The sequence below is a fragment of the Chiloscyllium punctatum genome, chromosome 31 (genome assembly GCF_047496795.1).
Source record: "Chiloscyllium punctatum isolate Juve2018m chromosome 31, sChiPun1.3, whole genome shotgun sequence".
Lineage (NCBI taxonomy): Eukaryota > Metazoa > Chordata > Chondrichthyes > Orectolobiformes > Hemiscylliidae > Chiloscyllium > Chiloscyllium punctatum.
Genome location: NC_092769.1, coordinates 78664950 through 78675580, shown reverse-complemented (window position 1 = coordinate 78675580; position 10631 = coordinate 78664950).

Here is a 10631-nt window from a genome sequence, read left to right as displayed (position 1 = left end):
TATAGAGAGCAGGGTTTATAGAGAGGGTTATAGAGAGCAGGGTTTATAGAGGGGGTTATAGAGAGCAGGGTTTATTGATAGGATTATAGAGAGCAGCGTTTATAGAGGGGCGTTACAGAGAGTAGGGTTTATAGAGTGGGTTATAGAGAGCACGGTTTATAGAGGGGTGTTACAGAGAGTAGGGTTTATAGAGGGGAATATAGAGAGTAGGGTTTATAGAGGGGGTTATAGAGAGCAGGGTTTATAGAGGGGATTATAGAGAGCAGGGTTTATAGAGGGGTATTACAGAGAGCAGGGTTTTTTGAGGGGATTATAGAGAGCAGGGTTTATAGAGGGGTGTTACAGAGAGTAGGGTTTATAGAGGGGAATATAGAGAGCAGGTGTTGAGAGAGGTGGTTATAGAGAGCAGGGTTTATAGAGGGGTGTTACAGAGAGCAGGGTTTATTGAGGGGATTATAGAGAGCAGGGTTTATAGAGGGGCTTAGAGAGTGCTGGGTTTATAGAGGGGGTTATAGAGAGCAGGGTTTATTGATAGGATTATAGAGAGCAGGGTTTATAGAGGGGCGTTACAGAGAGTAAGGTTTATAGAGTAGGTTATAGACAGCAGGGTTCATATAGGTGTGTTACAGCAAGCAGGGTTTATAGAGGGGGTTCTAGAGAGCTGGGTTTATAGAAGTGGTTATAGAGAGCAGCGTTTATAAAGAGCAGAGTTTATAGAGGGGGTAATAGAGAGTAGGGTTTATGGAGGGGGTTATAGAGAGCAGGGTTTATCAAGGGGATTATGGAGAGCCAGGTTTATAGAGGGGTGTTACAGAGAGCAGGGTTCATAGAGGGGATTATAGAGAGCAGGGTTTATAGATGGGGTTATAGAGAGCAGGGTTTATAGAGGGGGTTGTAGACAGCAGGGTTTATAGAGGGGAATATAGAGAGCAGGGTTTATGGAGGGGATTATCAAGAGCAGGGTTTATAGAGGGGGTTATAGAGAGCAGGGTTTATAGAGGGAGTTATAGAGAGCAGGGTTTATAGAGGGGGTTATAGAGAGCAGGGTTTATAGAGGGGGTTATAGAGAGCAGGGTTTATAGAGGGGGTAATAGAGAGCAGGGTTTATAGAGGGAGTTATAGAGAGCAGGGTTTATAGAGGGGGTTATAGAGAGCAGGGTTTATAGAGGGGGTTATGGAGAGCAGGGTTTTTTAGAGGGGGTTATAGAGAGCAGGGTTTATAGAGGGGGTTACAGAGAGCAGGGTTTTTAGAGGGGGTTATGGAGAGCAGGGTTTTTTAGAGGGGGTTATAGAGAGCAGGGTTTATAGAGGGGGTTATGGAGAGCAGGGTTTTTTAGAGGGGGTTATAGAGAGCAGGGTTTATAGAGGGGGTTACAGAGAGCAGGGTTTTTAGAGGGGGTTATGGAGAGCAGGGTTTTTTAGAGGGGGTTATAGAGAGCAGGGTTTATAGAGGGGGTTATAGAGAGCAGCGTTTATAGAGGGGATTATAGAGAGCAGGGTTTATAGAGAGGGTTATAGAGAACAGCATTGATAGAGGGCATTGTAGAGTGTTATGGAAAGCACAGTTTATCGTGAGGCATAGAGACCAGCGTTTATAGAGAGGATTATAAAGAGTAGAGGTTTATGAGGGGGTTATAGAGAGCAGGGTTTATAGAAGGGGCTAGAGAGAGCATCGCTTTTTGAGAGGATTACAAAGAGTTGGGATTTATGGGAAGTTTATAGAAAGCAGGATTTCTAGAAGAGGGTTATAGAGTGTGGTTTATACACAGGGTATAGAGAGTGGGGTTTATAGGGGAGATTATAGAGAGTGGGGGTTTCTAGAGGCTGGGGGTTATAGTGAGCGGGGGTTTATAGATGGTGAGGGTTTATAATGGGGCTTATAGAGACTGAGGGTTTATCGAAGGTGTAGGTTTATAGAGAGTGGGAGTTTCTTGAGGATGGGTGTTTACAGAGGGTAGGGGGTTTTTAGCGAGGGATTTGTAGAGGCTGAGGGTTTATGTGCCCCTTTGTGTGTATATCCATCTGTATATGTGTATATGAGTGGTGTGACCAGGAGAGTGTGTGTGTGTGTGTGAGTGTGTATCTATGTGTACATGTCTGTGTACATTGTATATGTAAGCATCTGGTATGTCCACGTATATGTGTGCATGTGCACAGATGCATGTATGTACACGTGTGTACACCTGTGTTTGTATGTGTGTATATTAATGTGTGTGTGTATGTGTGTGTGTGTGTGTGTAGCACTTACTTCAACCTATCTCCACGCTGATTCCTGTAATGATAATAAAGTACCATAGTTAATTCTAGATTATTAGCTCATTTCAGAGACCCATCCATGTTATAATGTACAAGACTGTACTTTTCAAAACGTGTCCTAGTAAACATACAATACATTTCTGACTATATCTGTGAAAGTTACTCTCCAGAAATGAACTGAACCCTCCACTTGATTGAACTCTGTGCTAGCCTACATAGATTTTGAAGGAGATAGTTGTGATACAAGATATCACAGCAGTAATTCACCTTCCTTTTGACTGTCTGTTATGAAGTATAGACTAAAGTCCTTAGAAAAGCAGCATTACCCTATAATAAAGTGAGTAATCACAATGCTATCTAGCTTTTTAAAATAATGATTTCAAAGTCTGTTCCGGCTAAAATTCCAGCAACAGTGTAACTGTGTTAACACAATCGTTTCCCCATTATTAAATAGGAACTGTTCTTAATTCTTTCCTTCTCTGTTATGTTCGGTGTTCTCTCATTCTTTCCTATTTTTCATTCTCTCACTCCTTCATTTTCACTTTCTATAACATATAATGGGGTATAATGTGGGAAAATGTGAGATTCTACACTTTGACACAAAGAATGGAGGAGCTTTATTTATTTAAATTTTATTTAAATGGAGTAGGACTGCAGAAAGCTACCGTACAGAGGGATTTACAGTCCTCGTCCATGAATCATAAAAAGCACCCAAGTTCAACAGGTCACAGGGAACTGTGTATAGAATGTTGGCTTTTATTTCAAAGGGAATGGAAGATAGGAATAGGGAGCTCTTGCCACAACTAGACAGGTTTGGTTCCCTTATCTAAAGAAAGATATACTGGTGTTGGAGGCAGACCAGCGAAGGGACTGAAGGAGAAACTGATGGAGGTTATAGAGGTAGCAAGATATGTAGGGCCTGGAGGAGGTTACAGAGATAGGGAGGGGCTGTGGGACTGGAGGAGATGAGAGAGATAGGGAGGGGGTGTAGGGGCTGGAGGGGGTTACAGAGATAGGGAGGGGGTGTAGGGCCTGGAGGAGGTTACAGAGATAGGGAGGGGGTGTAGGGCCTGGAGGAGGTTACAGAGATAGGGAGGGGGTGTAGGGGCTGGAGGGGGTTACAGAGATAGGGAGGGGGTGTAGGGGCTGGAGGGGGTTACAGAGATAGGGAGGGGGTGTAGGGCCTGGAGGAGGTTACAGAGATAGGGAGGGGTGTAGGGGTTGGAGGAGTTATAGAGATAGGGAGGGGTGCTCAGGGCTGAGGATGCGACGGAGATAGGGAGAGGTATAGGACTAGATGCAGTCATCAGTGAACATCCCCACTTCTGACCTTACAATGGAGAGAAGGTGATTGACGAAGCAGCTGAAGATGGTTGGGCCTAGGATAGAGGTTACAGAGATAGGGAGGACTAGAGAAGATTACAGAGATTGGGAGGGATGTAGGATCTGGAAGAGGCTACAGATAGGAGTGTAGAGACTGGAGGAGGTTACAGATAGGCAGGGGTGTAGAGGCTGGAGGGGGTTACAGATAGGCAGGGGTGTAGAGACTGGAGGGGGTTACAGATAGGCAGGGGTGTAGGGGCTGGAGGGGGTTACAGATAGGCAGGGGTGTAGAGACTGGAGGGGGTTACAGATAGGCAGGGGTGTAGGGGCTGGAGGGGGTTACAGATAGGCAGGGGTGTAGAGACTGGAGGGGGTTACAGATAGGCAGGGGTGTAGGGGCTGGAGGGGGTTACAGAGATAGGGAAGGGGGGGAAGGGACTAGAGCAGGTTACAGAGATAGGGAGGGGTATAGGGACTAGAGCAGGTTACAGAGATAGGGAGGGGGGTAGGGACTAGAGCAGGTTACAGAGATAGGGAGGGGTATAGGGACTAGAGCAGGTTACAGAGATAGGGAGTGGTATAGGGACTAGAGCAGGTTACAGAGATAGGGAGGGGTATAGGGACTAGAGCAGGTTACAGAGATAGGGAGGAGTATAGGGACTAGAGCAGGTTACAGAGACAGGGAGGGGTGTTGGGACTAGAGCTGGTTACAGAGCTAGGGAGGGGGAAGGGACTAGAGCAGGTTACAGGGATAGGGAGGAGTATAGGGACTAGAGCAGGTTACAGACACAGGGAGGGGGGAAGGGACTAGAGCAGGTTACAGACACAGGGAGGGGGGAAGGGACTAGAGCAGGTTACAGAGATAGGGAGGGGTATAGGGACTAGAGCAGGTTACAGAGATAGGGAGGAGTATAGGGACTAGAGCAGGTTACAGACACAGGGAGGGGGGAAGGGACTAGAGCAGGTTACAGACACAGGGAGGGGGAAGGGACTAGAGCAGGTTACAGAGATAGGGAGGGGTGTAGGGACTAGAGCAGGTTACAGAGATAGGGAGGGGTATAGGGACTAGAGCAGGTTACAGAGATAGGGAGGGGGAAGGGACTAGAGCAGGTTACAGAGATAGGGAGGGGTGTAGGGACTAGAGCAGGTTACAGAGATAGGGAGGGGTATAGGGACTAGATCAGGTTACAGAGATAGGGAGGGGTATAGGGACTAGAGCAGGTTACAGAGATAGGGAGGGGTATAGGGACTAGAGCAGGTTACAGAGATAGGGAGGGGTATAGGGACTAGAGCAGGTTACAGAGATAGGGAGGGATGTAGGGACTAGAGCAGGTTACAGAGATAGGGAGGGGTATAGGGACTAGAGCAGGTTACAGAGATAGGGAGGGGTATAGGGACTAGAGCAGGTTACAGAGATCGGGAGGGGTATAGGGACTAGAGCAGGTTACAGAGATAGGGAGGGGTGTAGGGACTAGAGCAGGTTACAGACACGGAGGGGGGAAGGGACTAGATCAGGTTACAGAGATAGGGAGGGGTATAGGGACTAGAGCAGGTTACAGAGATAGGGAGGGGTATAGGGACTAGAGCAGGTTACAGACACAGGGAGGGGGGAAGGGACTAGAGCAGGTTACAGAGATAGGGAGGGGTATAGGGACTAGAGCAGGTTACAGAGATAGGGAGGGGGGAAGGGACTAGAGCAGGTTACAGACACAGGGAGGGGGGAAGGGACTAGAGCAGGTTACAGAGATAGGGAGGGGGGAAGGGACTAGAGCAGGTTACAGAGATAGGGAGGGGGGGAAGGGACTAGAGCAGTTTACAGAGATGGGGGGGGGGAAGGGACTAGAGCAGGTTACAGACACAGGGAGGGGTATAGGGACTAGAGCAGGTTACAGAGATAGGGAGGGGTGTAGGGACTAGAGCAGGTTACAGAGATAGGGAGGGGGGAAGGGACTAGAGCAGGTTACAGAGATAGGGAGGGGGGAAGGGACTAGAGCTGGTTACAGAGATAGGGAGGAGTATAGGGACTAGAGCAGGTTACAGAGATAGGGAGGAGTATAGGGACTAGAGCAGGTTACAGAGATAGGGAGGGGTGTAGGGACTAGAGCAGGTTACAGAGATAGGGAGTGGTGTAGGGACTAGAGCAGGTTACAGAGATAGGGAGGGGTATAGGGACTAGAGCAGGTTACAGAGATAGGGAGGGGTATAGGGACTAGAGCAGGTTACAGAGATAGGGAGGGATGTAGGGACTAGAGCAGGTTACAGAGATAGGGAGGGATGTAGGGACTAGATCAGGTTACAGAGATAGGGAGGGGTATAGGGACTAGAGCAGGTTACAGAGATAGGGAGGGGTATAGGGACTAGAGCAGGTTACAGACACAGGGAGGGGGGAAGGGACTAGAGCAGGTTACAGAGATAGGGAGGGGTATAGGGACTAGAGCAGGTTACAGAGATAGGGAGGGGGGAAGGGACTAGAGCAGTTTACAGACACAGCGAGGGGGGAAGGGACTAGAGCAGGTTACAGAGATAGGGAGGGGGGAAGGGACTAGAGCAGGTTACAGAGATAGGGAGGGGGGGAAGGGACTAGAGCAGTTTACAGAGATAGGGAGGGGGGGAAGGGACTAGAGCAGGTTACAGACACAGGGAGGGGTATAGGGACTAGAGCAGGTTACAGAGATAGGGAGGGGTGTAGGGACTAGAGCAGGTTACAGACACAGGGAGGGGGAAGGGACTAGAGCAGGTTACAGAGATAGGGAGGGGTGTAGGGACTAGAGCAGGTTACAGAGATAGGGAGGAGTATAGGGACTAGAGCAGGTTACAGAGATAGGGAGGGGTACAGGGACTAGAGCTGGTTACAGAGATAGGGAGGGGTATAGGGACTAGAGCAGGTTACAGAGATAGGGAGGGGTATAGGGACTAGAGCAGGTTACAGACACAGGGAGGGGTATAGGGACTAGAGCAGGTTACAGACACAGGGAGGGGGGAAGGGACTAGATCAGGTTACAGAGATAGGGAGGGGTATAGGGACTAGAGCAGGTTACAGAGATAGGGAGGGGTATAGGGACTAGAGCAGGTTACAGAGATAGGGAGGGATATAGGGACTAGAGCAGGTTACAGAGATAGGGAGGGGTATAGGGACTAGAGCAGGTTACAGACACAGGGAGGGGGAAGGGACTAGAGCAGGTTACAGAGATAGGGAGGGGTATAGGGACTAGAGCTGGTTACAGAGATAGGGAGGGGTATAGGGACTAGAGCAGGTTACAGAGATAGGGAGGGGTATAGGGACTAGAGCAGGTTACAGAGATAGGGAGGGGGAAGGGACTAGAGCAGGTTACAGACACAGGGAGGGGGGAAGGGACTAGAGCAGGTTACAGAGATAGGGAGGGGGGAAGGGACTAGAGCAGGTTACAGAGATAGGGAGGGGGGGAAGGGACTAGAGCAGGTTACAGACACAGGGAGGGGTATAGGGACTAGAGCAGGTTACAGACACAGGGAGGGGTATAGGGACTAGAGCAGGTTACAGACACAGGGAGGGGTATAGGGACTAGAGCAGGTTACAGAGATAGGGAGGGATGTAGGGACTAGAGCAGGTTACAGAGATAGGGAGGGGTATAGGGACTAGAGCAGGTTACAGAGATAGGGAGGGGTATAGGAACTAGAGCAGGTTACAGACACAGGGAGGGGTATAGGGACTAGAGCAGGTTACAGAGATAGGGAGGGATGTAGGGACTAGAGCAGGTTACAGAGATAGGGAGGGATGTAGGGACTAGAGCAGGTTACAGGGACAAGGAGGGGGGAAGGGACTAGAGCAGGTTACAGACACAGGGAAGGGGGAAGGGACTTGAGCAGGTTACAGAGATCGGGAGGGGTATAGGGACTAGAGCAGGTTACAGAGATAGGGAGGGGTGTAGGGACTAGAGCAGGTTACAGACACGGAGGGGGGAAGGGACTAGAGCAGGTTACAGAGATAGGGAGGGGTATAGGGACTAGAGCAGGTTACAGAGATAGGGAGGGGTATAGGGACTAGAGCAGGTTACAGAGCTAGGGAGGGGGAAGGGACTAGATCAGGTTACAGAGATAGGGAGGGGTATAGGGACTAGAGCAGGTTACAGAGATAGGGAGGGGTATAGGGACTAGAGCAGGTTACAGACACAGGGAGGGGGGAAGGGACTAGAGCAGGTTACAGAGATAGGGAGGGGTATAGGGACTAGAGCAGGTTACAGAGATAGGGAGGGGGGAAGGGACTAGAGCAGGTTACAGACACAGGGAGGGGGGAAGGGACTAGAGCAGGTTACAGAGATAGGGAGGGGGGAAGGGACTAGAGCAGGTTACAGAGATAGGGAGGGGGGGAAGGGACTAGAGCAGTTTACAGAGATAGGGAGGGGGGGAAGGGACTAGAGCAGGTTACAGACACAGGGAGGGTTATAGGGACTAGAGCAGGTTACAGAGATAGGGAGGGGTGTAGGGACTAGAGCAGGTTACAGACACAGGGAGGGGGAAGGGACTAGAGCAGGTTACAGAGATAGGGAGGGGTATAGGGACTAGAGCTGGTTACAGAGATAGGGAGGGGGGAAGGGACTAGAGCAGGTTACAGAGATAGGGAGGGGTATAGGGACTAGATCAGGTTACAGACACAGGGAGGGGTATAGGGACTAGAGCAGGTTACAGACACAGGGAGGGGTATAGGGACTAGAGCAGGTTACAGACACAGGGAGGGGTATAGGGACTAGAGCAGGTTACAGAGATAGGGAGGGGCAAGGGACTAGAGCAGGTTACAGAGATAGGGAGGGGTATAGGGACTAGAGCAGGTTACAGACACAGGGAGGGGTATAGGGACTAGAGCAGGTTACAGACACAGGGAGGGGTATAGGGACTAGAGCAGGTTACAGAGATAGGGAGGGGTATAGGGACTAGAGCAGGTTACAGACACAGGGAGGGGGGAAGGGACTAGATCAGGTTACAGAGATAGGGAGGGGTATAGGGACTAGAGCAGGTTACAGAGATAGGGAGGGGTATAGGGACTAGAGCAGGTTACAGAGATAGGGAGGGGTATAGGGACTAGAGCAGGTTACAGAGATAGGGAGTGGTGTAGGGACTAGAGCAGGTTACAGAGATAGGGAGGGATGTAGGGACTAGATCAGGTTACAGAGATAGGGAGGGGTATAGGGACTAGAGCAGGTTACAGACACAGGGAGGGGGGAAGGGACTAGAGCAGGTTACAGAGATAGGGAGGGGTATAGGGACTAGAGCAGGTTACAGAGATAGGGAGGGGGGAAGGGACTAGAGCAGGTTACAGACACAGGGAGGCGGGAAGGGACTAGAGCAGGTTACAGAGATAGGGAGTGGGGAAGGGACTAGAGCAGGTTACAGAGATAGGGAGGGGGGAAGGGACTAGATCAGGTTACAGAGATAGGGAGGGGTATAGGGACTAGAGCAGGTTACAGAGATAGGGAGGGATGTAGGGACTAGATCAGGTTACAGAGATAGGGAGGGGTATAGGGACTAGAGCAGGTTACAGACACAGGGAGGGGGGAAGAGACAAGAGCAGGTTACAGAGATAGGGAGGGGTATAGGGACTAGAGCAGGTTACAGAGATAGGGAGGGGGGAAGGGACTAGAGCAGGTTACAGACACAGGGAGGGGGGAAGGGACTAGAGCAGGTTACAGAGATAGGGAGGGGGGAAGGGACTAGAGCAGGTTACAGAGATAGGGAGGGATGTAGGGACTTGATCAGGTTACAGAGATAGGGAGGGGTATAGGGACTAGAGCAGGTTACAGAGATAGGGAGGGATGTAGGGACTTGATCAGGTTACAGAGATAGGGAGGGGGGAAGGCACTAGAGCAGGTTACAGAGATAGGGAGGGGTATAGGGACTAGAGCAGGTTACAGAGATAGGGAGGGGTATAGGGACTAGAGCAGGTTACAGACACAGGGAGGGGGGGAAGAGACAAGAGCAGGTTACAGAGATAGGGAGGGGTATAGGGACTAGAGCAGGTTACAGAGATAGGGAGGGGGGAAGGGACTAGAGCAGTTTACAGAGATAGGGGGGGGGAAGGGACTAGAGCAGGTTACAGAGATAGGGAAGGGGGAAGGGACTAGAGCAGGTTACAGAGATAGGGAGGGGGGAAGGGACTAGAGCAGTTTACAGGGACAAGGAGGGGGGAAGGGACTAGATCAGGTTACAGACACAGGGAGGGGGGAAGGGACTAGATCAGGTTACAGAGATAGGGAGGGGTGTAGGGACTAGAGCAGGTTACAGACACAGGGAGGGGGGAAGGGACTAGAGCAGGTTACAGAGATAGGGAGGGGTAAGGGACTAGAGCAGGTTACAGAGATAGGGAGGGGGGAAGGGACTAGAAGAGATGTTGCATAGAGAGGAGGTTAAATGTTTATAAACCTCCAGTAGGAAGGTGAAAGTACCAATCGTGTCATGGGGACTTTTCAGTTCACTGTGAAATATTGATCTTGGTTAGGGTTCATGTAATGTGGGAAGTGTCACTTGAAAGTGTGTAAGCTATCTGTACTCCCACCCGACTGGCTGTTTTCAGTTTTAATCACTTCCTGCTCTGACGGCCTCTCACACGTGTTACCATACTGCTGTTCACCTGTTTCAGAATGAGACAAGTTACCGAATCATTCAGGATACAGCCTACCCACAGCACAGGAAGTCACACCCACTGGCACGGCCAAGATCGCTGCAAGCTGTCCTTGAACCCTGGGCTCTCTGACCATCTGTAAACTCCGCACTGACTCAGTTCCCAACTAGAGCTGGCTATGTTCGAGTAGCTCTACATGTTGGCTCTGTCTTCAGTTTCACTTGTAACCGAGGGCTGCTGCTCCAGGCACTGACACTGGAACCGTCAATATCCCCCACCTCACTGCTCGACACAATCTCCTCAGCTTCGAAAACCAGAGAGACAACGTCCTACAACATACTTACAGGTGTTCTCATATTCCATAATCACCTCAGTTCTCTTATATACAGGGAGACCTACACTCTGTAACAGCTGCAATCTCTAACACTCCACCATCTATATAGTTTCCTGTACTCTAACG